Source organism: Macrobrachium rosenbergii, chromosome 11 (genome assembly GCF_040412425.1).
Source record: "Macrobrachium rosenbergii isolate ZJJX-2024 chromosome 11, ASM4041242v1, whole genome shotgun sequence".
NCBI lineage: Eukaryota > Metazoa > Arthropoda > Malacostraca > Decapoda > Palaemonidae > Macrobrachium > Macrobrachium rosenbergii.
In genome coordinates, this window is record NC_089751.1 from 23,981,972 (window position 1) to 24,007,997 (window position 26,026).

A 26,026-nucleotide genomic window follows, 5' to 3' on the forward strand; every position below is an offset into this window, starting at 1 on the left:
TATATATATATATATATATATATATATATATATATATATTATATGCATGTATATATATTTTTATATGCCTTTTTCTTCTTATACCCTATGGCGCCAGAAGGTGATAGGTTACTTTTATATTTTGACGTGCATTTATTAGGTGAAATTACCCAATGGATGTTCGTGTGACTTATATGGCCACGGTGTCTGGCTTTTTTTGGTGTCCATCCATCCATCCCAGGTCTAGATTGTATATATTCATGCATACATACCTACATATATATGTATGTATATATACATATGTTGATATATATGTTGATATATATGTGTGTGTGTGGTGGGGGGGCCGCGTGTGTGTGCGTGTGCACACGTGATATATTTTATACTTTCAAATATTAAGCCTCAAACAGCCCAGTTCTGTAGAACTCCTTTTGATATATATATATATATATATATATATATATATATATATATATATATATATATATATATATATATATATATATATGTTGATATATATGTTGATATATATGTGTGTGTGTGTGTGGTGGGGGCCGCGTGTGTGTGCGTGTGCACACGTGATATATTTTATACTTTCAAATATTAAGCCTCAAACAGCCCAGTTCTGTAGAACTCCCTTTTGATATATATATATATATATATATATATATATATATATATATATATATATATATATATATATATATATATTGTGTGTGTGTGTGTGTTGTGTGTGTGTGTGTGTGTGTGTGTGTGTATGTATACATGCATATAATGAATCAGCATATAGCCTATATATATATAATCGAGATTTCTCTTTTCAGGCTTCATCAAGGGACTTCAGCCTGTAAGTATTGGTCCATACGCAAAATTTTCTCTCTAAAATGCATGCATACTGAGTTTTTTATACGTAGTTTTCACAGTGTATTTCTCGTGAATTTCTTTTATTGACTTCTGCATCTGTTTGGGTCAAAACTTGTAACTCAATTTTCGATCTGTTCCCTTCGTCCGATGGACTTGAAATTTGGCATGGTTACTCAATCCCGGGGACAATACAATCTTACATGATCAGTGACCCTACAGTGACCTCTCTAAGTATCTCAGGATTTGTATGAAAATCTTCGGATTTTTCATACCTTCTTTGACTCGGTAGAATAAGTGAATAATTCTATTGATTTTTCAAACGTTCTTTGGCTCGACAGGATATCACGTTCACTTTCGTTAGCTACAGTCATAAATCGGTTACAGTTTCTGTCAAAACTAAAAAAAAGTATAAGATAAAAAAAAAAATATTTAAAAAATTTTAAACACGCTTTTATTAAAATGCACTAAAAGCTAAAAATGATTTTTTGAGGTACACCAGGGTTTTCTTACAATTAATCATGTCTACAAAAATAAAAGCGTCGTCGTCAAAGCCCGTGCTTTTATTTTTGTAGACACCGATTAATTGTAAGAAAATCCTGGCGTATCACAAAAAATTATTTTTTTTTTACTTTTTAGTGCATTTTAATAAAAACGTATTTAAAACGATTTTTAAAAATTTTTTATATTAGATTACTGACGAAAGTACGCAAGTCCCTATAAAGTTTTACCAACATCAGTGCATGCGTATTTGAATATATTATGTTGTTAAGCAGTTCACGTGCTTGGTAACACAAAATTTGGTGACGCCCTTTGACATGTGGTGGTGCCAGAAGGTGTTGTCCTTCAGGTTCTTAGCATGTAGTTCAGGATGAAGTTGTTAGCCCCATGTCTTTGGTTGCAACCACCATATTCGGCTGACTACCAAATATCTAATTCGTTTAAATGTACCTGACCATCATCCAGTTCTCGCCTTGTAGTGAGACCTGGATCTTCTCGTTTCATAGTCGGGAATACTACCTTTCAAGCACACACAATTGTGTGTGTGTGTATATATATATATATATATATATATATATATATATATATATATATATATATATATATATATATATAATATATATATATATTCATACATATATGTAAACATACTTGCTGACCAACCCGGTGCTGCCTGGGAAAACTCTGAATGACAGTCTACACGTGGTGACTCCCTTTTATCCAGATATTGCTATGCTGCATGTCCCATTTAACCAGTTATTAATGTGCTGTTGTCAATTTTAACCAGGTATTACTGCACTATAATTTTTATTCAGATATTACTGTGGTGACTGTACCTTTTGTCCAGGTATTACTGTGGTGATTATCCCTTTTATCTAGGTATTACTGTCATGACTGTCCCTTTTATCCAGGTATTATTGTGGTGACTGCCCCTTTTATCCAGGTATTACTATGGTGACTGTCCCTTTTATCCAGATATTACCGTGGTGACTGTCGCCTTTAACCAGGTGTTACTGTGCTGTGTGTCCCTTTTATCCAGGTATTACTGTTGTGAGGGGTAACTGTCCCTTTTATCCAGGTATTACTATGGTGACTGTCCCTTTTATGTAGGTATTACTGTGGTAACTGTCCCTTTTATCCAGGTATTACTTAAGTGATTGTCCCATTTATCTAGGTATTACTGTTCTGTCTGTCACTTTTATCCAGGTATTATTGTGGTGACTATCCCTTTTATCCAGGTGTTACTGTGGTGACTGTCCCTTTTATCCAGGTGTTACTGTGGTGACTGTCCCTTTTATCCATGTGTTACTGTGGTGACTGTCCCTTTTATCCAGGTATTACTGTGGTGACTGTCCCTTTTATCCAGATATTGCTGTGGTGCCTGTCACCTTTAACCAGGTATTATTGTGCTGTGTGTCCCTTTTATCCAGGTATTACTGTGCTGTGTGTCCCTTTTATCCAGGTATTACTGTGCTGTGCGTCCCTTTTATCCAGGTATTTCTGTGGTGACTGTCCAATTAATCCAGATATTACTGTGGTGACTGTCCATTTTATCCAGTTATTACTGTGCTCTCTGTCCTCTTTATCCAGGTATTACTGTGGTGACTGTCCCTTTTATCCAGGTATTACTGTGCTGTCTGTCACCTTTAACTAGGTATTGCTGTGCTGTCTGTCCCTTTTATCGAGGTATTACTGTGCTGACTGAAAAGCATTTTCAGTAATATGTTTCAATGGTCTCAAGTACTTGAAATGAGGTATGATAAAACCATAGAGTTTATTTGCCACGTAAATTACAAAGGGAAGGGAGTTGGGGGAAGGGGAAGGGTGGTGGGAGGGGGGTACGGTTCGAAACCTACCCTATTATCTAAGTTGGGTCAAATGATGGCCACGTGCCAAATTTTGTCTAGATCAGTCAAGCGGTTCGGATTTCAATAGTGCACAAAGTTGCCAACATGCATACAAACAAATATACAGTACAAGTATACAAACATTGACTTTTATATATATATATATATATATATATATATATATATATATATATATAAACATCTTTTTATATACATATGCCCATTGTACCGATGGTGGCAGATTTGATTCACTATACTTTTGATTGAAGTAGAATGAATGCCCTTTACCAGCACTACCAAACTTTTAATTCTAATGAAAAATGTAATGAGGAATGTTAAGTTATTTGATGACTATGTGAATAGAATGACTCCCAAAGGACACAGTTTTTTTTTTATTAATATACGTATATAACTTCTGATGTTTAATATCTTAATCATTCTCCAATCATGATATGAAGAACGTTGCACATTCTTTGCCCTATCTCTGAGCCCCTATAAGTCAGGTCAAGGATTGGTGTTTAATAACCTACATCTGTCATTAAAAAGACAATCCCCTTTTTCATCAGGGAAAGTCAAAGCTCCCCCCGAGTCATATATATTCAAACACAGGAGATTATCACCAATGTTTCGAGATTGTTTAAATCTAGATTTTATCTTTAATGTTAATGTAGAAAGTCAAGTGGATTGTATCGTTTTGCTCTGGTGTAAAAAATGAAAGAAACCCGTGGTTTTTCTTTAAAGAGCACTAAAATAAAAAAGAATAAATCATTGTTAGTGCTTTTCATAATCTGAGAAACTCATATATCAGTATGAAAGCCGAAAATTATAATCCTTCCTTGCACTTAATATTGCTTGCATAAACCAGGCTTTCAAAGAGCTGTATGTGGCAGCTTTAGTAGTCTGCTCTGACAACACTTCAGCGTCGGTGGGTAGTATATATAAGTAGTATATAACTCTTGGTAGGTGTGCAATTGCGCTGGTATGATAGTTATCTCATCATGCTTAGGAAATGAATTAGGTGTCTAGTAATTGAATTAAGCATCTAGTAATTAATCAGCCTTGGTAGGGACATAGTCATGGTGGAGGAGGATATAGGGTTAATATCGTCATCCTCGAAATATTTAGTGAACCAGGTGTTACCCTCTCTGGTATCACCCCTCACCTACTTTTAAGGGGAAAAGTGTACTACACACACACACACACACACACACACACACACACACACACACACACACACACACACACACACACACACACACACATATATATATATATATATATATATATATATATATATATATATATATATATATATATATATATGCATGCATGTATGTATGTTTATATATATTCTGCTATTGTGAGTAAAATTTTACCGTCTAACGCTTACTGACTTATAATTTTCCATTTTTCGTAGGTAAGTGTTATCCTTTAACTTCGGTGTTATGCCATCATTTTTATCCCTTTCAGATTTCACAAAAACTTGGTATAATTTCTTAAGGAAGGAAGGTAATTTATGTTTGTTATGTGGGTATTTTTGCGTTTCCAAATGAATAGGTAAATAATCGTATGAGGTTAAGACTTATTCTCGCTAAACCTTGGTATCTAGTGCTTACCAGTGATATTGCTCTCCATCTGTTGCTTATTGCATCTCACGCTTATATCAAATATTCAGGGACGGAAATGGCTAGCTGTTGCTTTCGTTAACAGTGTATTCTTTGTTTTTTCTCATTTTTTATTTTCCATAATAATGCTTATAGTAATAATATCTAAAAACAATTTTCAGTTGCTGAAGAACTGATCTAACCACTTTATCCGATTTTTACACAATTTTTCTTTAATGTTCTTCCAACCAATTTTCAACAGTTTTTGCTATAATTGTTATTTGAAAGAAGCGTATGTAATTACTGTACTCTGCTGAACTTGAGTATATTTTATGTTATTGTCTTTGAGAGGGAGATAGCTTTGCTGTGACAGGTGAGCGGGTTGGAATGTTCGTTATTTCCTCATCACATTTGTATTCTTAGTAATTTCGGAACTTTGTTTTTTAAAATGTTGAAGCTATTCAACGTCACATTGTAGAGAAGAAAACAGAAGGATATTTAGTACACTTAAGATACTCCTAATAATTGAATGAAATTTTTGACGCTGATGTGCTAGGACTTGAAACACGCACTGCATTGACAAAAATTTGGAAGCCATCCATTCAGTGATTTAACTGGCCTACGAAGCATCATTATTTTGCCATAGAAAGGGTCGGCTACAGTAACATAGGTGGGCGTGAATAGTCGTTCCAAAATCATGATTATATTATTATACCAGTTTTGACTGTCTGTCTTTGGAGCTGTAAAACATATTGAAGGGAACTCAGTAACAAAATAACTCTGTTTTGAGATTGGGCTGATAGTTGAGCTGTTCCTTATTAATAATCTTTAGACTCAGGTGAGCTAGCAGTCAACTTGAGAAAAAAGGCTTAGAAGTAATTCTTTCTACCATTTTTTACTGGCCAGAATGTTAAGTTTATTTTTTCGTTCTCTTGACGGAAGAGAAGGCCCACATGAAGTTTGGTAGTGCTTTGAAAATTTAGTTTCTTCATCCGGGTCCTATTGTGTTAACAGTTTTGAAGCCATATTGTTAAAATTGTCGAGGATATTCAAGGTAAAAGTTTGTAGTAGAATCAGAGTAACAGTTTGGAACTATTCAGTCGGTGCTCTTTTGCAGAACTAGAGGAAAAATAGTTTTCTTCAGATAGAGTCTAGGGCAAGGGGGACGGGTGCACAGAGAGTATGATGTTTCAGGTTTTGTTGCTTTTGAAGATCTTATGTGTTGCTGGTATAGTTTTGTTATTTATAACATTAATCATATAATAAATGAGGTTCGAGACGTTTGACCATCTAAGGTCTAGTTTACTAAACAGACCGATTATTTTATAATATGGGCGCGTGTGAACTCTAAAATGGTAATAATTTAATGTCTACACAATAAATTGACCTCTGCAAAGGCACGGTCTCTTCTGAGTATTGCTGTTTCTAGATGGCGCTATGGTTGGATTTCGTTGCTGCATATTTGAAGAGAACTCCTGATGAAGTGCTTAGTATGTTGTAGAAAAATTTTGTTGATTTTTGAAGGTGAGTTTAACAAATTCACGCTTGATATTTTTTCTGGGCCTCATCTCTGGGTAAGACACGGACATGAGTGAAGGTCAGCTATTTCCACAGAAACCTTATATCTATAGGAAATTAAACAAATAACACCGCCACTGTAATTTATATGTTTATACATATATATGCATTATATATTATATATATATATATATATATATATATATATATATATATATATATATATATATAAAAATATATATATATATATATCAAAAAAGCATGAAGAATTAGCAAAGTTAAGAGGGCATTGTGGCTATTAGAATTACATATGTGTCTGGTAAAAGTGACCAGTAGAGTCTGCATATATATATATATATATATATGTATGTATATATATATATATATATACTGTATGTATATATGTATATATATATATATATATATATATATATATATATATATATATATATATAGACATATAAATTAAAGTGACAGCGTTATTTGTTTAATTTCTTATAGATATAAGGTTTCTGTGGAAACAGCTGAACTTCACTCATGTCTGTGTCTTACCCAGAGATGATAATAATAACAATAATTTTCATCAGGTATGTCCGAAAAACATATAGGCGACGGGATACCGCAAAGAACTTGATACAAAATAACTGAATGGAATTAAACATATATATACATACTGTACATATATATATATAATGTAATACATATATGTACATACATATATATATATATATATATATATATATATATATATATATATATATATATATATATATATATATATATATATATATATATATATATATACGTTTAACTCCATTCAGTTATTTTGTATCAAATTCTTTATGGTATCCCGTCGCCTGTATGTTTTTCAGACGTACCTGATGAATATTATTATTATTATTATTATTATTATTATTATTATTATTATTATTATTATTATTATTATTATTATTATTATTATTATTATTATTATTATTAATTATTATTATTATTATAATGAAAAAGAAGCAGAAGACACAAGGAAATTACGTCAATGCTGAACTATTTCGTATTTATTTCAATCACATAAAACAGCCTTTCAAGCTTGTGTGGGTTTATATTCATATTTGTGAATAAAAATGTTTAACAGCAGAGAACTTGCTTTACAGTAATTGCAAAATAAACAGTAAAAAAAATATTTTTTAAATTTTTATACTTATTTCAAAGAGAAGCTGGAATCACCTTTTTTTTTTTTAATAAGGTTTTTCGTTTGTATAAAGTCCTATTCTGCTCTTCGGATCACGTTTTCATATGTAGATATATGTAAAATGGAAAAATTTTCAAATGAAAAAGAGCACTCTTATTCACTTCAGAGTGATCTGTTATTGGAAAGATCAGAGGAGGAATAAAAACACGCATTCTTTCTTGGAACTAGCATAAGTTAATTAGAAATTTGAATATAGGAACAAGTAAACCGCCTGTGATTTAAAGGTTTTCGAAAATGTATATTTCTGGTTAACAAATTTGAGTGGCTGTGTAACATAATAAGGTTTAATTTGTTGGAGGTACTTAATACAAATTCCGTTTACTTGTGTTTTGAAGCATGTGCTTGGCATGTCATTGAAATAAGGTTAAATACTGGAAGTTCAAGAGTTTTGAGTCCTTGATTTTTACCAGAAGGCCAGAGATGATGTTGAGGAAGAATAGGTGAGGTTAGTGTAGAAGGTTAAGGGGTGTGAACTGTTGTAAAGAGACACCTTTTTCTTGGAAGACGATTTCCTGTGACAGTTATTCAAAGAGGATTTAGGTCTATATGCTCGGTAAACATTATGTTTATTGGATAGTTTTCATTGCGTTTACCAATGAAATTTATTGCATTAGTTAATATTTAATCAGACATGTACCCTTCAAAATATTCCCCTTTTTTATCAAAGTTTCTTGGAATGTGATCATTGCGTTTACCAATGAAATTTATTGCATTAGTTAATTTTAATCAGACATTTTCCCCTTCTTTATCAAAGTGTCTTGGAATGTGATCTAAGAAATAGAGCGTGAGGCCCGTGGCGGGTTTTCTTCTTTAGTTTCTGTCGTCTGAAAGAGGCTTAATCTTTCTTGGTGGATTCCAACTTAGGCAACGAGAAATTCCCCAGGGACCAAGTCTGAAGAGTTCTTCGGTTAGGTGAAGATATTTCGTGCATCGATCAAAAAAATCACGGATGAAGGGTGACGAGTGAGCGAGTCCCTTTTCGTAGTGCGGCATCAATGTGTGCGTTTGTTTGTTTTTCGTCTTATAATTCCTTATCCGTTTGTTTTAGGAGAAATAAGAAGTTTCCACTCAAACTTAGTATCCGTATTTGGCCTCTACGATTTTTTTCGTTCTCCTCAAAATTGAAATCCACTCTGAAAAATCAGATTTGAAGCAGCAGAAAAGAGAGAGAGAGAGAGAGAGAGAGAGAGAGAGAGAGAGAGAGAGAGAGAGAGAGAGAGAGAACAGTGCGGGCTTAGGCGTTCCAGCATTGGAAGAAACGGTGGTATAGGCATAATTAATTTGGTAGGCGCAAGTCCGATTAGGTTGCACCTGGAACTGTAATTTTGTTTACTGAAACGTCCGTTTTTAACAGACTTCCATGTACCACGTATATATATATATATATATATATATATATATATATATATATATATATATATATATATTTAGTATGTGTTCATAGATATACTCACACACACGGACATTTAAATATATTCATTTAGATGGATAGTATTATGAGATGTTATAATATATAAAACCATTCTACAAGTGTAATATGTACCTCTGTGAAAATTTTGATGTTTTGCTTGCAGATTCATCATTTGTTGTGATGATATGATTTTAAAATGTCTTTTTCTTACAGATAAATTGTGTATCATGTGATCTTAAAATATTTTGATATGTTTTTTTTTGTTTAATGTTTTGCAGTATGCTAAAGTGTTATTAACTCATTCTTGGCGTGTTGTGATTTTAAATGTTTTTGAACCTTACAGATTAGTGTTTCCTATATTTACACAGGTGGTTGGTGTAAGGAAGTCATGTTTGATATGTCTTTCTCTGATGAGTTTGACAGCTATCGGCGAATTGCCTGTTACATATTTGTTCTGTGTTCATATTCGGAATTTATTATCATGGTCTATGTCTATTATGTTTTCATAATCTGAGAAAGAGAGAATGACTAAGTGAGGTAGATGAAGTTGACATGCTGACAGCAAGCCAGAATGGGTCCAAAATACCTCCCTTTTATTTGCTCAGTTGGTTTGAGGCAGCGGATGATGTCAGTCATTGATAAGAGCCCTGGCATATTTCCTTCTGGGCCTTAGTATGCCCTGTATGTATACCGTACATTTATACCTGTATGTATAATGCATGTACACTTTATGTATCATGTATTCTGGGAGGGCTTGAAGATAAAAGTGCAGTACTGAACCAGAGTCAGGCAGTCAGCTGGCAATAGGTCCTATCCCTCTCTCTCTCAATCATACCATTCATGTATAAGGTTTACTGGCTGCTCTCTTATTTGTACAAGTTTTGTTAAACTCACCCAAGAAGTGTATTCATTTTGTAAGAATGACCTGAGGTATTATTTTGTGCAAGCATTGTGGAAAGTGTGTATTGGCGTAAAATTTACAAAAGGTAAAGTGATGTTTACTGGTTTTTGTTATGTTAAGAGTTATAATGATGTTCTAGGTGAAAGAGAATTATTGTTTTGATAAGAGGTGAATAATATCTCTTATAGTGAGTTTTAATGTGTCTTGCTGCTAATTATATATCATTGTGTATGTCATTGTGACTTGGCTGTGTTGTCTTTGAGAAAGTCTTAGAAAGACGTGAGTTTAATCTTTTTTAAAAGTGAAGGTAATCTTTTGAAAGATTGATAAAATCTTTAAACATATTTTTGTCGTAGTGAAATGGCTGTTGGTATATTTCCATTTTTGCATATTTTATTCATATATGTCTGTGTCATCATATTACACTAATTTTATAATTACTGTTTTACAAAGTTTTCTGCTGGTGATTACTTAGCATTTTGTTAGTGCATACTTATTATTGAGATTTCAGAGAATATTTATATGGATTCCAGTCAGTAATATTTTGGTGAACATTTGTGTTGATTTTAAGTAATCAAGTATGTTTAAAACTTGAGTGATAGTTAGAGGTTTGTATCTTACTTACCCAAATTGATTTCTTAATAAATTAAAGTTTTGTGAATTAGACTTGATTAAGAAATACTTAAATTTTACACTGTTGTCGGATAACAGTAAATCTTTTTGAGATTGTGAACTCTGCATAAAGCTTTTGAACTTAGAAATAAATTTGTTTGTTTAAAGTTTTAAAGGCACGGCATTTCATTTTGACCACCAGTAATTAGAGAAATTAATGAATGTGTATAAAGTAAGTGATATATCTGTTTGTTCACCTGAGACTTATCTAGGTGAAATAGAACCAGGGAAACCATTATAGTGTTTGTTGAAGTGATACCCATTTTCCACTAGTCTGTTTATAGCTTGTTGGTTGTTACCTCATCCATAACTTGATAAAGTTACATTGATTTTCTCAAGTGATAAGTAAGTGTTATGGGATCACTGTACCATTTGAGTGTTCAGTCTTAATATATTTGTTAGGAGGTTTCAAGTATCTGGTAAGCCCTTTGTTGGCCGAGTTGGTTGAGCTTCAGACCGTCATTCGATGGGCCGGAGTTCGATTCCGCCGCCGGCTGATGAAGAGTTAGAGGAATTTATTTCTGGTGATAGAAATTCATTTCTCGCTATAATGTGGTTCGGATTCCACAATAAGCTGTAGGTCCCGTTGCTAAGTAACCAATTGGTTCTTAGCCACGTAAAATAAGTCTAATCCTTCGGGCCAGCCCTAGGAGCTGTTAATCAGCTCAGTGGTCTGGTAAAACTAAGCTATACTTACTTTTCAAGTATCTGGTCGTAGTGAGGTAACTTTTTGGTATTATTAGTTATGTAGTAACCAGGTGCTTGATCACTTCGTGACAATAGATATATGTCAACATCTCACTCTCTCTCTCTTTTCTTATATATATATATATATATATATATATATATATATATATATATATATATATATATATATATATATATATATATATATATATATATATATCAGTCAGTGTCTCTCATTAATGAAAAATATCCTCTGCGCATAAAATTAGTAAAAAAAAAAAAAAAATCCCCAACAAAGCTGCATCATAAATCTGCAAAGGAATTATACCAGATTCGTCGCTGTCCCTATAAATTACCGTCCTAATTCTACAACGTCTATTGCTCAGTCCCATTATAGTCCCACTGCGCTAACTTTTGGGCCACTTCATTTGGATGTGAATCATCCTCAAATGAGTCTCTCTCTCTCTCTCTCTCTCTCTCTCCTCTCTCTCTCTCTCTCTCTCTCTCTCTCTCTGATGACCATGGTGCAAACTGTTGCTGACAGCAATCTCTGCAGTCAGTATCTTTATAGCCAGTGGTTAAAGGAAAGCCAAAAATCGAAATGAACTTTGAAAAATGGGAGGAAGCAGGCTGTGGAATAAATGAGCTGCGGCTACGAATGCTAGGTCTTTTTAATCCCACATGAAACTGCCCAATGTTTTTTCCTCTTTCTTGGAATCCGCGTAAATACAAGAATAAAAAGTGATTCGAAAAGTAGGACTTTCATTTTTGGATTATGATTTGAACTTTTTCCGAACATTTTTTTTCCCTCTTTTCGGTTTCCTTACAATGCTTTCGAAACAATTTTTCAGGGTGAAGCTTCGGTTTATAAGGGTACTAACTCACAGTCCGGTATACTTTTAGTACATGGCGTGGATCTCTCGATATACAAGAAATTGCCTCTTAACTCTTGTTTCGACAAAAATTTAAACTTTACAATGAAGCCTATTTCAGAAGTGGTTATCCTTTTTGCCTTTTTTTTTTTTTATTTTATTCACATTTAGATATTATTTGTTAACATCTTCAGGTTATCAGAAAGAATAACCAAGATGGAAAGTGAACTTGCTAAGCAAACGAACTGTGAAATGAAATGGCTGCCTGTTTAAAAAAAAAAAAAAAAAAAACAGGACGAGAGGTGAATAGTAAAATATAGATGAAAATGAATAACAAATAAAGCAGCAAATTTATGGAAAAATAGAAGTTTAAAAAAAGCCGTATGATCCCTTTATCGTCATATCTATTCATAGTGTTTGTTTCACATCTGCGACACATTTTTGCATGTGTTCATTGCTGTAATATTGTTTAACTCTAATTCCTTTTTGATCGAGTCACCTTTATTTTTTTAAATTATATTCCCCTGTGTTTTACTGTACTTATCATCTATTAGCCCTTTTATCTCGTGTTCCCATAATGACTATAATCATCGGGAGCTTGTTGAGGAAATATATTGTCTTCGATGTTTCCGTGTGATCAATTACACTAACAACATTAATGAATGGTATTAAGAAGTAAAGTGAGAGTGGTGACTCTTGATGGCGACCATGTTTTGGCTGTAATTATAGACAGCTTTATTAGAGTTGTTCACTTGTAACAGAATTTAATTGAAATGCGACAGACTGTCTCAGTTTCCCTTTGTAAAAGATTAATTAACCTGTCCTCTGAGGTGTGAACACGACGAGTGGCCGCAATCTTTTTATGGGTCTTGAACAGATTTTAACCCTACAGTAACTGCCTTGCTGATGTTTCAATGTAATTTTATTGATTCCTCCGGTTTTTCTCGGTGAATTTTTTTAAATAACTAAATCGGATGTCAGTGCAACTTTATTTTCAAGAATTCATGTCTCATTGCAATAATGTATGATGCTCCAGCCTGTTTCGGTGCTTTTAATTCCTCATATCATGTGTATCATAACAACCTTTCTATAGCAAACTCGTGGCTTTGCGTTGCTTTTAATTCCTCTTTAAACTCTCCCGATCGCTTCTCATGGCATTGCCTGACTCTCCAGCAGGCACTTCAGAGCAACTCCTAACTTCCCAACTCTCTCTTTGTGGTCTTCAGCTCCGTAACTCCTCGATTGCACAGATTTTTTATTCGTACTCCTTTCCGTACAACAACTTTGCAACTCGTGTCTTTCTGAAACTTTTAAGCCTCAGCTCGCCTGTTAATGCTACTTAAATTTCAAACTAGTGCCGTAGTAGATCTTTGTATTCCTAACGGCTGTCTTTATTCAATTAATATATGTCAAATTCCAGTCTCGTTGCTACTTTCAACTTCATAATCGTTTAACGATGCAACTTTCAGTTTCCTAAATCCTATCTGCTTGAGCTCTAAATCCTCAACTGAATTCTGTAACATTATCTCCCAAACTCATGTCTCAGACCCAGTGTTAAGTTTCAATATCTTCTCTGTGCAAATTATAGGCCCACAACTTTCGTTTCTGTGGTACTTTTCGGTTCTTTGCTAGTGAAGTTTTGAATTACCCAACTTATTCTCAGTTTAACTTTTATTCCAGAGCTCATGCAACTTTATCGATTTAACTCATTTGTTAGTCCAAGGGCAACTTTTAGTACCTTGTGCGTCTGACGACTTCGGTTATCTACTCATGATAAACAATAGATTCTACAAGCATTCTTAAATTTACATCACCGCCTACTACTTTTGCATCGCTTTAGTCTGCCTCTCTTTTACTCCTCACTTTCAGCAGCAGTGAATTATTCACTACATCGACGCAGTAATGCCCGCTCTTTGGGCAACATTTTTTTTTTTCGTTTCCGCCATCTTACTTTCACTTCAGCTACAGTCATCAGATACCTAGCCACTACTTTTCTGACCGTTACAGCTGTGAACTAGGCCATCCATTTAAAACATAATATGACAAACTCTGTTCCACACCATTTTCTATTTCCAAAGTATACTTAACAATATTCACTTTTGGATCCTTTGGGGCTAGTATTAAACACAACGAAACACTTTTTTTTTCACCGAGAGGCTAGTACTAAACAAGGCGAAAGAGTGTAGATGAATCACTGTTTCGCCATGTTTAGTACTAGCCCCTCGGGGATCAAATGTCCCAAAGTGAATTGGTGATTTCACGAATTCCCTGAAAATGTCAGGGATTTAGTGAAATCCGTGGTTTCACAATCTTACTGTACCTTATACACATATGATAGAAATAACCAATACAGAAGGCAAAGAGGGATCGCTTTTGCTCACATAAGCAGTGAATAAGGTACTCGGATGTCAGTTTATCGTTGTGGGTCGCAGCAACAGGAGAGAGAGTATATCTTAGTTTAACCAGACCACTGAGCTGATTAACAGCTCTCCTATGGCTGGCCCGAAGGATTAGACTTATTTTACGTGGCTAAGAACCAACTGGTTACCCAGCAACGGGACCTACAGCTATTGTGGAATCCGAACCACATGATGACGAGAAATGAATTTCTATCACCAGAAATAAATTCTTCTAATTCTTCGCTGGCCGGTCGGAGAGTCGAACGCTGGGCCAACAGCGTGTTAGCCGAGAGCTCTACCCATCCCTCCAATGAAGAACTAGGGAGGGGGAGAGAGAGAGAGAGAGAGAGAGAACAAATCTGGCTTTAGTTTTCATTACTCCGTCAAAATGTTTACCTCTAGAACGGGACGGCCCTAATGAGGTATTTCTCGCCACGCCGGGGTGAATTCATTTCCAAGATTCTCTCTCTCTCTCTCTCTCTCTCTCTCTCTCTCTCTCTCTCTCTCTCTGTCAAGAAATATAGATTTATGTGAATAACAAGATTAATTTTTAAATTACTACAATGTTCTTAGATAATAATTACATTACCCGTTACTTATATTAAGGAATTCGTCTGACTTATTCCAGTATTATAAAAAAAATCGATTGTGAATAACCACTTTCACTCTATCTCATATCCCACTTACAAAATGAGGACTATTTTATCCATCTATCTGTCTATCTATCTATCTATATATATGTGTATATATATGTATGTATGTATGTATGTATGTATGTATTTATGTGGATATATATACTGTATATGTACACACATGTGTGTATATGTATCTACATGTACGTATGTATTTTTTAACTTGAGTATGTGGTATAGAGCTACAGTACCTCTTATAGTTAGTAGTAGTCCGGATGAGAGATATTTTTTCTAGCTGATTAGGAGTTAATAAGCGATAGCCCGTGGGTGGGTAGTGCCGTTAGTGCACCTTCCACGGTGCACTTTAGGCATTACTTAAGGTTCTTTGCAGCGTCCTTCCGGCCCCTGGATGCAACCCCTTTTGCTATACCTCCTTTCATATTCTCTGTCTTCCATCTAACTTTCACCCTCTGCAAACAATTGATTCAAGATTATTTTCAGCATTGAATGACCTCATAGGTCCCAGCACTTGGCCTAGATTTTGTATTCCAGTCCAATAAGCAATAGTGAGGTAGGCGAGATCTGTCAGTAGAGAACTCCCTTCTGGCATCACCACTGTGTGTGAGCGAGTGGTATTGTTTTCTTGACGACAAATAGCCAAGTCCTCATTGATGTCCATCCCCGGGTGATCGTCTAGAGTTGATGAATCAAAACGTTCTGCCCACGAACTTTTTCAGATTGTTTTGCGGGAGTTGAAACGACGATCTTCCAGATTTGTTGCCAAGGGTCATAACATTCAGACATCTGTTCAGTAGTCGTTTTCGAAATGTTGGTTGAGTATTGGTTTAATTACATGGATTTTATCTGCATTCCACATAATGCGGTCACCCATCTGTGTTTACTTCCGCAATCTTGGTTACCTTAATAAAATACATTAATATATATTCACAACTTCCCCACTTATTGTTGTCCCATAATGTAAAAAGTACATTTTATTATTATTATTATTATTATTATTATTATTATTATTATTATTTTATTATTATTATTATTATTATTATTATTATTATTATTATTATTATTATTATTATTATTATTATTATTATTATTGTAAATACTTTTATAAAACCATAGAACGAAGAAGAATTCATCTAGCATGCTTCAGCAGAATACAATGTCCAGGTATAAAAAAGAAAACAACTGTAGAGCAGAGTAAAAAGAAGAAAGGGGCAAAATCATATAAACAAGCGTAAAACAAGTAACATTCACCAAATCTAGGATTAAATCAAAGCTAAAAAAATAGATAGGCAAAGAAAAAGAGTGAGTACTAAAACTATAGTGCGTACCCTAAAGCAAGAGAGCTCAAACATAAGCCGGAAGGAAAGGTCTTGCCCCATCTTTAGAAGGTCACTGCCCAGGGACTGCAGTTTAGTTGAAAGAAAAGGCAGCTGGCCAGCCTTAAAGTTCTCAAAATGATGCAATGTTTACCTTTCAAAAGGACAAAATTAATTGTGGTCCTCTTTCCTGTATGCCTCGGACAAAGAAAGGCGTGGTGAGGCAATGCCTTTGTAAATAGTATATTTGTGTAAAACTGTTTCTCAGGCAATGTGTGCGTCGGGAGCATATTTCTGCATGTGAAAAGTTTCGTAACATAGCATGATTTTTGTTTGTCGATAGCGTAGGTTGCATTTTTTTGCCATTCACTATTCGTGTTTTCACAGATGGATTCTTGGATGAAAATTTTGTAAGGACCTCCCCCCCCGATTTGGGACCACCTTGACGTGGTAAGGGGCCCCAGGAATCTGTTCCCGGGTTTGAGTCCAAGAGTCCCAGAGACCATTATATATTTCTTTGAATTAATTTTTGTGGAATTTTTCACATTTGCTAAAATTTATTGGACCTGATAAACAGGAAAAGATATCATAGCTGGGATTGGGTTTATATCCGAAGCTAAATAGTGGGAACTGTGGTAGGACCATCAGCTGCTCGATAATGTTGGGACCTGAGAGATAACAGGCGGAACTATTCTTCAGGGCTGGACCAAGGATTCCAGGGGGGTCCGGTTCTGGGGATAGGACTCTTGGCATTCTATCCGGTTTGCCCACAACACGATTAGAGTGGGGATGGTAGTATTCTCGTAATATCTTTGGTCCTAGCAAGCAGGTTTGGTTTACACTTGTGCCACTATAATCGTGTTGTGCCATCCTCTGTGGGGTAGGTAGGGACGCGGACATTTGGGAGTCAGTTCTCACTTGTGCCATTGGTGGAAGAATAATCCCCATGAAAGGCTGATGATATCTTTCTAAGGTTTTCAGGTTTAGTATTATTTTTTTTTTACCCCTCTCAAATCTTTATGTCTAGCATTTATAAGGATTTGAGTACCCCTGGACCCACTGATGGTGCTGTTCTGGCACAGATGACGACCTCTGCACCCACCTTGGAGATTGAAATTTCTCCAAGTGTTGATGACTTCTCGAAAAACGATTTGACAAAAAGCAGTAATAACAAATATCCTGATCCCCTCCTGACTTCCCCTCCCCTGGACCCTCTAGCCATGCCTCATTGATGACGACTTCAAGCAAGGGCACGGACTTCTCTAAGAAATCTTCATCTAAAATTAATTCTTCAACACAGCCAGGTTGTGTGAAAAAATTGAGATTGCCCCCTATTGATGAGACCCTAAAGGCTAGTAGTATGGTAAGTGCCATACAAATAGGTTAAGCTACAGTACGGGGAGTCTTAACAGACGAAGTTTCCAAAGACATGGACATTTATGTGCCATCAAAATGGGCTCAGGATAAACCAGAGAGAAACCAGAATGCAGAAATAAGGACTCCTAAACCTCTTATGTGGGTGGTAGCTTCAGCCAAGGAGGAAAATTGTAACTACTATAAATTTTGCAGGTTTCTTCAGAAAAAGATGGGAGGAATAAAGCAGTGACATTTCTCGTTTTGGGAAGAACACCATTCTTATTTATGCCAAATCCACAACCCAAGCATATATGCTGACCTCGTTGGACATTAAAAATGATGAAATGATTACGAAGATCAAGCCCCATTTAAGCTTTAGTTGTGGGAGAAGAGTACTATTTGATAGAGACCTTTTTGACATGACAGAAGAAGAAATTCTAGAAATGAGTCCCACTTCAGTTTGGAGAGTGAAAAAGGCAGCTATTGCCAACATGATCATTTTAACCTTTGTACACTCTGAAGTTCCTTCTCATGCCATTTGAAAATGGACGTGTACGAGTACGTCCTTTCCAGCAAAGACCAGTGCAGTGCTATCATTGTGTTATGCAGTGAATTTAAAAAAAAAAAATATTTCTACAGTGAATAAGTATGAAATTCACTGATCGGGATTATGAGAGAGAGAGAGAGAGAGAGAGAGACGATGTTGATAGTTTAAAATGATGAGCCATGAGACCAAGTAAATTGAAGTGTAACCACAACAAACCTCCAAGATGTGGGAAAGGAAGGAGGAGCTAGAAGAATAACTATAAATGAAAAGGTCAGCAAAATTGACCTGATTTGTCCTTGCCAAAAGTGGGAGTTGAAATTGAACCATTAAGATTAGACTAGTCGTCCTCAAAGAGGCGGAGTTTTATTCAACATAGGTCCAGAGTTCATTCTGATCAATTTTTAGTTAGAGTTAACTTGAACCCCTTTAGGATAAGATCTGTGTCGCTCTCCTCTCTGACTTTAAGAAAAATTTCTAAGTCCAGTGTGGCTGGCCATGTGACGATTAGTGTTATAAGAATAAAAAACTTAAAAGTGCCTGGCGTTCCTAATTAAACCCCCCCCTGAAAAGACAAGATTACCAAGTGGAAGAAGAATTATTTACCAAGTTTCTTGCATCCTGTAAGCAACAGAATTCTCGACATAACAGAACATCAACACAGTAAAGGGAAGCAGAGACATTCATACTTGGGAGCACATACCACAACATAAAAGTGCATATGCGCAACAATTGCTTTGAGTTTGGCCACCCATCAAAAAACTGCAAAAATGCTAAAATTTGCATAAATTGCTCTGGTGCCCATCATGATGATGAATGTAATAGAAAAGCAAAATGTGTTAATTGTCAACTGGTACATAAATCCAATAACAAAAATTGTGAAATTTACAAATTTGCACTGTCTGCACTAAATAAAGCCAATGCAGCTCATATAAGTATCGGTTTTGCAAAAAAAAAAAAACAATTAGGACAACAACCTAGGAGCTATGCTGAAGTTCTTAAGCCACTACCCCTATCTACTACTAGGGGTGCAGTGGCAGCACCTTCTAATTTAGCAGGTGCATCAACCCCTGTGGTAGTGGCCCAGCCATCTGGTCCAGGTGCTTGGCCTGTTGAAGCTAGAGCATAAGCCTCCAAGGAGGATAAGATGGCACTTAACCCAACCACCTTGGAATTGTCTCAGGCAGAGTCTCTTCCTGATTTAATGGAGACTGAGGAGCAAAAGCACCAAAAGAGGAGATGTTCCCCCTCATCCTCTCTTCCAGTTAAACATGCATCACTTAGTAATAGATACGAAGTACCAAGCTTGATGCAAGAACCCCAGCCTGAATTTAAACAAACTGACAAGAAAGGGAAACAAAATGACACCAGTAAATCAACAGATAATAAACCAAACCTGTCAAGACCAGTCGTTTCCAAATCATCTGATAATACTCATAAAAAAAAGAGAGTAAACGAGAAGGCTCCATTTAAAGGGCCTTCCACCATCCCCAAAAAATAGTTTTCACATCAGTACTACAATGGAACTGTAGAGGTCTTAGGGCTCGAAGTGAAGAGCTAAAGGTACTGCTCCATGACCATGGCCCAGGTATTGTATTTCTCCAGGAAACTAAACTTGGAAGCACACAACACAATCCTGGGTTCAATTACAGCATATATAATTCTCCACACCAATGGGAGATAGAGCTAAGGGAGGCGCAGCAGTTATTATGCGTAAGTCGTTGCAACACTGCTTGCTATCAGTTAATACTCATCTCCAAGCTGTAGCAGTAACTTTCGTTTTAGACAGGCAAATTACAGTTTGCTCCATCTATCTTCCTCCAGATTTGGATTTCTCTTATAATGATACTCATTTACTGATCAATCAACTTCCTACTCCTTTCCTCCTCCTTGGTGATTCTAATGCTCACAACCCCATATGGGGTGGGAACACGACAGATGCCAAGGGTAGGATGTTGGAGGATAGTATGGATGATCATAATATCACTATGCTCAATAATGGAGCCATGACTTATCATAACATCTACTCCAATACTTATTCGGCTGTCGATCTAAGCTTTTGCTCATCTAGTGTTCACATTTGTTATGAATGGTCAGTAAATGAACATCCAAATGGAAGTGACCACTTACCAGTTCATATAAAAGCAGTTAAGGATCAGCCCTCTGAGTCACCTCCCAAATGGAAGGTAGACGAAGCAGACTGGAAGAAATTTAGTGATTCTGTTCTCATGGAAAAGAATGTAAAATCATTTCCATCTATCTTGGAGGCATATGATTACTTCAGTGACACCACCATCAACAGTGCAATTGCCTCTATTCCAACAACAAAAGGGAAGCCCTCTAGACCAGCAGTTCCTTGGTGGAACAAAACCTGCAGCAGTATGAGAAAGATCACTAGAAAATGCTACAAAAAGTATAAGAGGAGTGGAACTGCCCAAGCCAAAGTTATTTACCCACGTGCTGTGGTCAAGCAAAATGAATATTTTAAAAAAGCAAAAAGAGAGTCATGGATGTACTACATTAATGGCATTAGCTCAAAAACACCATCCAATATGATTTGGAAGAAAATTAAAAACTAAATGGCAAGTTTGTCCCTGAACCTCTGCCTACCCTTAATATAAATGGTGACCTAATCACCCAACCAGAGAGGGTAGCAGAAAAATTAGGAGAACATTTCTCGAGAATATCAAGTTGTGAGAACTATTCTCTAGAATTCCAAGACATTAGAAATTCCCAGGTTTCTCTCGATTTAAGTGACAATAATTTTGAACCATATAAGGCAAAATTTACACTGCAGGAACTCAAAGATGCCTTGCAGAATACCAAACCATCACCCCCTGGTGAAGATAAAATACTCTATGAAATGCTGAAACATCTCCCAGAGAAGTCAAAGAAATTTCTTTTAGATATAATAAATGAAATCTGGGAAACTGGTAGTATTCCTAAGAGCTGGAAATTATCATTAATCCTCCCCATGAAGAAACCAAACAGGGATCCTGCTTTACCAAGCAGCTACAGACCAGTAGCTCTCACCAGTTGTGTTTGTAAGTTGATGGAAAAGATGATTATCACCAGACTTGTATGGCACTTAGAAACAAATAAATTGCTTTCTCCATTCCAGTTTGGCTTTAAGAAAAGTAGATCTACTTTAGATCCCTTGCTGAGGCTCTCAAACCATATACAACAAGGTTTTGCTAAACAGAGCCAAACAATAGGAGGTTTCTTTGATTTGGAAAAGGCACATGACACCACATGGCGTTATGATATTATAAAATAGTTATATAAGATGGGCATTAAAGGAGAGGTGATCAGATTTATAAATTCGTTTTTATCAGAAAGATATATAAAGGTAAGAGTTGGGAATCGTGTATCACGACCTTTCTTACAAGAAGAGGGAGTTCCTCAGGGTAGTGTCCTTAGTGTCACCCTCTTTGCTTTGCTATTAATGTAGATGATTTGGCTCTGTACTGCACAGGATATGATGCAGCATCTACTTGCAGGTTCATGCAAAGAGCCATCGATAAAGTAAGCAAGTGGGCTAATGAGCAAGGGTTTCGATTTTCCGAATCTAAAACTGTCGCTGTTCGGTTCTACAGACGCTGAACTAAGGAAGCCATTCCAACTCTTACCTTAAATGGACTTTGATGAAAAGCTCACTTGGAATAATCATATTGACCAGTTAAAAGTGAAAGTGAAGAGATCACTAAATATTTTAAAAGTAGTGTCTAATTTTAATTGGGGTGCTGATAAGAAATCGTTGTTAAAGCTTTATAGTGCAGTATGTTTATCTAAGTTAGACAATGACTGCCAAGTATACTCATATGCTTCAAAGACTAAACTTAAGGAATTGGATGCTGTGCATAATATGGGCTAAGGATCTGCACTAGCGCTTTTAGAACGTCAATCATTGAAAGTATTTATGTAGACTCCCATCAGCTACCACTGGACTTGAGGAGGCATGAGCTAGGTCTGAGATACACCATGCGGCTGAAAAGCTCAAAGGAGAATCCTTCTTTTGAGACCTTAAAACAGTGTGACTCAAGTCTTTTTAGATCTAGATCTTCAATACCATTTCAGACCAGACAGCTGGGTGAACTGGAGGATGACAGTATAAAAACGCAGAAGATCTTACAAGTGAAGCATCCTGCTATCCCTCCATGGTTTATTCCAGCAATAGATGTCTGCAGTAAAGAGACAGAGCAGAAAGATCGTCCGGAAGAAGAAGTCAGAAACAAGTTTTTGGAGCATGATGAGAGGCATATAAATGACAGGGAAATCTATGCTGACGGATCAAAATCGGAAGATGGAGTAGGATGTGCATTGGTGTGTGAGGGGGAATCATATATAAAAAAGTTATCAGACTCCTCATCCATATTCACTGCTGAAGCAACAGCCATAGTTGATAGTTTAAATCTTGCATCTGATAAGAAATTTAAATCCACAGTAATATATAGTGACTCAAGGAGTGTTTTAGAAGCCCTAAAGAAGTTTAATCCTACCCATCCCTTAATTCAAAGGCTCAGGAATGGCTTTTTTATCTTTCTGTTCGCCACAAATCAGTAAAGTTTTGTTGGATTCATGGGCACACTGGTCTAGAAGGGAACGAACTGGCTGATAGTAAAGCAAAGCCTGCTGCAAGATGTGATTTCTTAAACTAATAAGGTGCCACATTTGGATATACGTCCAGTTATCAGACAATACATTCGTACAAAATGGCAGAGATGGACTTCCCCCATTTTAACCACAAATAGGAAGTACAGAAACATTAGAAAAAGTATCGATTTTTGGAGTTCGGGCTTTAATTGTAACAGAAGATTTGAGATCATCCTAACACGGCTTAGGATTGGCCATACCCGCTTCACTCATAGCTATATTTTAGAGGGGGCCAATGCCCCAATTTGTGCTCACTGTGGTGATCAGCTATCCGTTGAGCACGTGCTGGTGGTAGGGCAAAGTACTTACTAACTGGGAAGACTGTTTTAGAAATTTTAAATGATGACGTTGAGGTAGATAACCTTATGAGTTATCTGAAAGAATCTGGTTATTTTAATGAGATATGATTTCAGTATATTTAATAAAGATTAGTCATGTTTATTCTTATACTAAGTATATATTTTGAATATAAAAGTTTAATATATACTTATTTTTTGTTGGTTCTATCTAATACCATTCTTCATTTTTTACGTTCATATTTTAACACTGAATTTTACTAGTATATCAACATTCACCTATTCATTATCAATCATATCATTAATTTGTATATTTCACCTTCATTACGGCGCCGAATAATCCTGATGGGTTCCAGCGCTTGGTCTTCAAGACCTAAATTTCATAATCAATCAATCAATAAGGACCTCCACGGTCTCCCTGTGTTTCCAAGAGGAGGTCTTACTTCTTTGGTAGAAGTGGATACTCGTAAACGCCAGAGGTCGTCGCCAGATACCACCTGGGCCAGAGTTTTCTTACCTCTCATGGTTCTTGTTTAATAATATTGGCACAGTAGCAAACAAACAGCAAAAAGATAAACAAAATCAGTGTAAAAACTACGGTGCAGAAATAAAGTGAACTGGTGATATCTTCAGATTAGAACCATTAAAACTATGAAAAATTAATATGAGTTAGTTAATGAGAGACACCTGTACAGTCAAGAATAGGAAATTAAAAATGCTGAGAAATGGGGACTGAAAAGATTGAAAAAAAAAAAAAAAATTAGGGCATTGAGGTAATTAATTTATTCTTGTTTGCAATAAAAGTCATCGCCAGAACAGGGTAATCTGAAGCGTTCTTTTACTTAGATTAAAACTAAATTAGAGTACAATCTCTCTCTCTCTCTCTCTCTCTCTCTCTCTCTCTCTCTCTCTCTCTCTCTCTCTCTCTCTCTCTCTCTCCTACTTGTCCTCTCAGATATAACATTTCTTTCATGTTGTCTCCATCGTTGGAGAAGTACTGGGATACGCTGTGACAAGATGGAAACCTTTGATACCTAATGTGACCTGGGGTACATTAAATATTAGAAAAAAGAAGTACATGGAGACAAATTTCAGGGAGGATATGTATATATACATATATATATATATATGTGTATATACTGTATATTATACACCTACTTTATATATATATATATATATATATATATATATATATATATATATATATATATATATATATATATATATATATATATATATATATATATATATATATATATATATATATATATATATATAGATATATAGAGAGAGAGAGAGAGAGAGAGAGAGAGAGAGAGAGAGAGAGAGAGAGAGAGAGAGAGAGAGACCCTGCTTATAGTAACATTCAATATAAAAATAATGAATTGTGATTATATCTCCTCTTACCTTTGTCACAAACCTCTCCCATCTCATTACGACCTCACATGAAAAATGTTCATCTTTTTCCAGCTTGTTGCGCGTGTCCAGGTAGCTCTGGGCCTGTTATTCAAGTGGCGGTAGGGTACTACCCGAGCTTTGAAAACAGGTTTTATTATTTTCTATTGAATCCTTTCTATTCTGTTCCAAGGACGCAAAAATTCTTTTGTGTTGGGGCGAAAGAGACGTGGAAAATAGCCCCAATCCCTTGTCGGGAATAAAGAAGTACTATGATATATATACTATGTATATATATATATATATATATATATATATATATATATATATATATATATATATATATATATATATATATATATATATATATATATATTATACGTATATGCACAAAGCCAGAGAATGCGAGGTAACTGTGGGGTCAAAGTTGTGGGATAAGAAAAGTGGGTCATGAATGGAGTGTAAAACGGATGAGACTAATGAAAGAATTTGAAGATGTAGTAAGTATTTTGAATGATGGTAGGAGTAGAGAAGAGCTGAGTCACAGAATGGGTGAAGCAAGAAAGGTAGCAGGATGTGTGCAAGAAAACAGGAGAAAATTTAGAGTTGCTATTGAAGCCAGTGCTGGAATGTACGAAGAGACTCTAGAACCTACATCACTATATGGAAGTAAAATGTTGAGGTTGCATATTTGTGAAAGAATGTGAAGCAATAGGGTTGAATGGTTTATGCAGTAAGTGTTATATAAGAGTAATTTCCAAGGTGAGAAATGTAGAAGTGGAAGGATCAACCTGAGTGTTTCGTGATGGTTCGGTAGTGTGGAATGAATGGAAGTTGACAGGTTGTTGAAAAGAGTGAGAAGTTCAGAAGTGTTAGAAGGAAGGAGGAAGACCAAGAAATGGATGGATAGGTGGTGTGATAGATCTTGGAAATGTGGGACTATGTGGTCAGGAAGCGAGAGAATTTTATGTAAAGTAGTGGTGAATGCTGCAGTGTGAAGGGGGATTCGACACTCGTTTTGGCAAGTTTTCTACACAGCGGCTCATCTACGGTTTAGCAGCATGATCAGTGTTTAATTTTCCTCTCGGAAATCTCCACTGTTTAGGGGAAATGGCCCAAAGTTGTACAATCAACCCACAATCATGTGTGGAACAGAAATAAATTTCTGACTCACATTAGGATCGAACCCAGGTCCTGAAAGATCTGAGTTCGATCCTGATGTGTCAGAAATTTGTATATATATATACACACACACACACACACACACACACACACACACACACACATATATATATATATATATGTGTGTGTGTGTGTG

General features: G+C 35.7%; 1 protein-coding gene and 1 long non-coding RNA gene across 2 annotated transcripts in view; one reads left to right on the forward strand and one right to left on the reverse strand.

Annotated features, from left to right (window-relative positions):
• The window catches only part of LOC136843247 (uncharacterized), a 379,609-nt gene that overhangs the window by 181,529 nt on the left and 172,054 nt on the right, over window positions 1–26,026 (forward strand). Inside the window, exon 2 of the long non-coding RNA XR_010854496.1 lies at window positions 804–826. This is a non-coding gene — a long non-coding RNA (uncharacterized lncRNA). The remainder of the gene's footprint in view (window positions 1–803; window positions 827–26,026) is intronic.
• The window catches only part of LOC136843245 (oxytocin receptor-like), a 205,942-nt gene that overhangs the window by 158,547 nt on the left and 21,369 nt on the right, over window positions 1–26,026 (reverse strand). The window lies entirely within an intron of this gene.